Genomic DNA, 5,339 nt, shown 5'->3' on the forward strand with positions numbered 1-5,339 from the left:
AAAAGGAGAAAGAAAAAGGAGAAAGAAAGAAAAAGGAGAAAGAAAGAAAGAAAGAAAGAAAGGAAGAGAGAAAGAAAAAAAGAGAGAAAGAAAGAAAGAGGGAAAGAAAGAAAGAAAGAAAGAAAGAAAGAGGGAAAGAGAGAAAGAAAGAAAGAAAAAGTCAGCATAGTGTCAGAAAGAAGATCAAATCACCAGTATGCAGTAAAAATCCCATGAGTCAGAAAGAACTGGCAAAAAACAAATATATATATGTGTGTGTGTGTGTGTACAAATTGAAGCTTGTTTGGTGAGTCTATGTGACAGCACCCATGCATTATCACTGTTGTATTGCCAGAGATGATCCAACAACAAAGAATAATTTCTTCTGTATACGATATTAATTTTGTGTTGATTCTCTGTGTGAAAGAGACAGACAGAAATTAGCAGAAAGAGTTGGGGATTAAAAGATAAGAAAAAGAATGCTTATGGAAAAGAAAAATTAAGGAAGTAGTTAGTAGAGACAAATATTCTTGTAATTTGCACATTTTCAGAAGGATTGATGCATTTTAATATTCACCATTTTTAATTGGATTTCAATAATTCATAAAGTAAAACATTAAATATAATATTCCAAGCGGTATGTTAAATGTATAATTATTTATATATTCTTTCTCCTGTTAATATAAAATAAAGGAAGTTCAACTTTTACTCCACTCCACCCAATAAAGGATAGAATATCTTTTTGATTTGTTATTCATTTTATTTCATTTTACCATATTTTTAAACATACTGGGTAAAGGGTGAAAAAGTAAAGACCTCTTTTGGTCATGAATGACCATGGGATTGCACCTAGGAAGTTCCCTTCTGAGGTACAAGTCCAAGCAGGGTTGTTTATGCAAGACCAGCAGTCACCCATACATACCAGTCTCCCTTCTCCATGCCACTTACGTTGTCCAAGGGAAAAGCAAAGGTTGATACAGCTTGGCACCAGTGTCATTGCAACTCATTTCTACGGATGAGTGAACTGGAGCAACATGAGCTAAAGCGACTTGCTCAAGAACACAACACAAAGCCCGACACACCAACCACTGAATCAAGCATGTAAGCATTCAAACATCATATCACTGTCTTTCCAAATCCTGTTGCATTTCTCATGGAATTTTTGGACCCCCAAAGTCATCTCTGTGTACAAGTCGATCTACCTGTTTTGGCTGTAAATTTTTGTCTGAAAAGTTTGACTTTTATGCCAGAAAATACAGTATCTTTATAGAAGTTAAGAACTAGACAAAGCTTGTATACCAACTTGGTTTTTAGCAGGGTATCATAAACTTCATTTGAATTCTGTTCTTAAGGAAAGGAAGACAGGGCCACAGACTACATAATGATACAGGATAGATACATACATTAATGGAACAAGCTTCCGAAGTAATTCATATGGGTTTTAGTGTTTTAAGAGGTTTGTAGCAGACCCCTATTGGAGAAAGCTTTCAGAGAGACTATTTTTTGTAGCTACTTTCCAGAAGGAAAGAAGCTACAGAAAATGCAATATATCAGCAGGTTTTGGAGTTGTCTAGCCTTCTGAGTTATTTACTTCAGAAAATCAAAAGGCATAATACTGAGCAATGTTAAATTACCATTAAAACACTCAGATGGATTTAGTGTTCAGGCCTTCAATTCAAATGAGATGTAATCAACAATGATAACTTTTAAGAAGTTATTTAAAAGAAAAAAATACTGCATAAATAGAACTTGCAAAGCAGGAAAAAAAAAAAATCACATTTTCTAAAAATGGCTTCCCTTTGTAAAGAGCTTCATTTATTTTAATTCTTAGACATCCTGAATGAAATGCAGGTGATTATGACAACTAATTAGATAAAATTGGAAATATACCTATCAGATTTTCTCTACAAGCCACAAATTGATTTAATATTATGTGAAAACCAATTTTTTTTTTCAATAGAGAGAAATATAAATAACTTGCTTTCTTAAAATAATTATAAACAGTTCACTAGATGATGAATTTGCCAAGCCCTTTAGAATTTAGAAAATAGAAACTGATCAACAAAATATTAAAAGAATGCCACTGTCCATACAATCGTTATTTTTTTCAGTAATGTAATGACTATGAAATACAATGAAAACTAGTTTGAATACAGAGAAAGTTAGTTCAATCATAGTTAAAAGCTCATAGTTGTTGATTAAGCCCAGAACAGTCCTTATCCCAAGGAATTATGATGGAAGATGGGTTACAACCATGACCATTTCATCTTCTTGCTTCTAACAGTGTACCTAGTACTAGATTATCCAAAGTGTCCTTCTTTTTAGAATGATAGGAGAGTAGGGTTTGAGATTCATTTGGCTATTATTTCTAGCAATCTCAAGTAACTATATGAGGCTCCCATTTTAGCTCAAAATCTAGTAAAGCATGGTAGTGTGCTGTGATAAGAATAGCTATGTAATGTTTTGGACATGTCTCTTCATCAGGGAATAATGGACCTTACTTCCAAATGTTATATATATATATATTCTCTACGACATACATCAACATACCTCATTTTTGTCTTTTTAGTGAACTGACTTTCACTTATGTAGACCAGTAAGAATCAATCACCTATTTCTCGTTTATTACATTTGATACTTCAATAACAATTTGCTTTTGAAAGGTTTCATTTCGTTTATGTATCTAGGCATATTAATAAAGTATAGTAGAATTCATAGTGAGGCAGAAATGAAATCAACACCTCAGAATACAAGAAATCGCAATGATTGCCAGTTTAGGAAATTTTATTCCCACATTCCATTAACTGGCTATCTCACACATAATAATGGTTTTTAGCTATCAAAATGAAGCATAATTTGCAGCAACCATAACTTTTACTTGGTTTTCAGAGAAATCTCCACTTTTACATTATTGCTCTAATCTTTAGGTTCAAGAAAACATGGAAGCTTCTACATAGTTACTCAACCTGCTAAGCATAGCAGCTGTATGTTCATGGGTAGACCCCCTTTGATCATGAGTCTCTGTGATCAGAGTTAACTTTGGCCTAAACAATGGTCTTCTAGAAGAACACAACAAGCAGTATACAAACCACTAGTAAGAACTTAGTATATTTTTTTATCTATTATCCTCTCTCTGTTTTATTCATTGGACTCTGGCAATGCTGGGACAGCCTTGAAAGGTTTAGTCAAAGACATTGACTCCAGTACTTCCTTTTTAAGTTTGGTACTTACTCTATTAGTAAGTTTTGCTGAACTGCTAAGTTACAAAGACATAAACAAACCAATAACTGCTGTCTAGCAATGGGAAGACACACACATATATTAATGTTTGTTTCTATGTTCAGTTATAACAAAAATAGTTTTACATTAATCTGATGTGTTACTCTTTACTTTTGTAGAATACAAATTTATCATTCTTATACAAAAATGGTGTTGGGAGTGACTTCAAAGTTTCAACCAGCTAAGCCATTGTTAGATACACACACACACAGGCACACAAAATAGGCTTTCACACTGTTCCCATCTGCCAAATTCACTCCCAAAGCATTGGTCAGCCTGAGACTATAATAAAAGACACTTGCCCAAGGTACCACACAGTGGGACTGAACCTGAAACTATTCAGTTGGAAAGAGAACTCCTTAACCACACCTTAAAACATTTTATATATAATTTGACTGTGCGTTATACTGCCATTCATATGCCATATATGTAACCACAAAAGCAATTTATCACTGCTTATTTACATATCAGTGCCGGTATGGCTGTGTGGTAAGAAGGTTGCTTCCCAGCCAAATGGTTTTGGGTTTGCTCCCAATGTGTGGCACCTTGGGCAAGTGTCTTCTACTATTGTCTCAAGCCAAGTCTTCTACTATTGTCTTGTGAATAGATTTGGTAAACGGAAACTGAAAGAAGTGTGTGTGTGTGTGTGTGTGTGTGTGTGTGTGTGTGCGTGTGTGTGTGTGCGTGCTTGTACTCCATTCCTGATTGACAACCTGTGTTAGTGGGTTTACACCCCCATAGCTTAGCAGTTCAGCAAAAAGAGACCAATAGAATAAGTAACAAGCTTGAAAGCAAGTTAAGTATTGAGGTCAATTCATTCAACTAAAAAAATTCTTCAAGGCAGTGCCCCAGCATGACCACAGTCAAATGACTGAAACAAGTAAAAGATAAAATATAACAACGGTGATTTATTTCCAAACAACAACCTACAGCAATATAACAAAGTCAATGACAGAAAACATCCTATTTCATGAGACCACTACTGAGACACTTCCAGAGGAAAAAAAAAAGAAAAAAAAGAAAAAGAAAAGCCGTTAGTAAACAGTTTATAGCAGAGACTCCATCTAGGGAGATCTGCAGAAGGAATTGTATTCCGAAATATCATCGGACTATAGATAACTAAATTACAACAAATATATAGTCCATTTTTTTGTGTTATAGTGCGTTGTTGTACGATTCAAAACTTTTTATTCTTTATCCTATTTAATCATTGAAGTTGTGACTTTATCACTGTACTTCAACCATAAAATAATATATTACATCATTAACAGTTAATTCTCCTTATGTTAATTAATTTTTACTTAATTTTCTATATTAGTTAAATTTTATTTAATTTTCACATACCTCAATTTTATTTTCCTTTATGCTTTAGAAGTGTTCACCAATTTTCCTGTAAAATAGAATGTTTGTACAAATGAAGATTATACAGAACTGTTTTACACACACACACACACATACATTAACCCACTCACTCTCATATATACAAGAAAACCTACAAAATACAGTACACAATTACTTGTACATGAAAGTTGTTTTCCTTTATAATAATTTTGTAATTATAAACCTCAGAGCAACAACTCAGAAGGATTATGAAGTGGAACTCACACTACTTACTATTGACAAAGTAGCAGGATTGCTACTAAGGTTAAAACAAAAAAATTCCTTTAGAACAAATCTAAAATATATATCGTCGTCGTCGTCGTTTAACGTCCGCTTTCCATGCTAGCATGGGTTGGACGATTTGACTGAGGACTGGTGAAACCAGATGGCTACACCAGGCTCCAATCTGATTTGGCAGAGTTTCTACAGGCGGTACTGGCAACAGCCACGCTCAAAATGGTGTATTTTATGTTCGAATATTGGGCTGAAGATCGGAATAGAGTACCTTCATACTCTTAACCGTGAAACATCGTACTCAATTAACTAAAGGCAGGTTTGTTTTTGCTTTTCTCTTCTGTTTTTGTCCTCTGTGTGCCATAAATATCACCATCCGTTAGAGAAAAAAATTTGTAGTTTGGAATCAGTAGTTCTTTGACTGCTATTTCTAAATTTTCAGTATGTTGGAGAAGCAACTCATGCTA

General features: G+C 34.0%; 1 protein-coding gene across 2 annotated transcripts in view; it reads right to left on the bottom strand.

Moving 5' to 3' along the window:
- LOC106869440 (probable 28S ribosomal protein S16, mitochondrial) overlaps window positions 1-5,339 on the bottom strand; it is a 457,459-nt gene that overhangs the window by 215,896 nt on the left and 236,224 nt on the right. For both annotated transcript variants that reach the window (XR_008266939.1, XM_052977318.1), the window contains one exon: window positions 4,603-4,648. The gene's annotated coding sequence lies outside the window, so the exon portion shown is untranslated. The remainder of the gene's footprint in view (window positions 1-4,602; window positions 4,649-5,339) is intronic.

The sequence above is a fragment of the Octopus bimaculoides genome, chromosome 2 (assembly GCF_001194135.2).
Source record: "Octopus bimaculoides isolate UCB-OBI-ISO-001 chromosome 2, ASM119413v2, whole genome shotgun sequence".
In the NCBI taxonomy this organism is placed as follows: domain Eukaryota; kingdom Metazoa; phylum Mollusca; class Cephalopoda; order Octopoda; family Octopodidae; genus Octopus; species Octopus bimaculoides.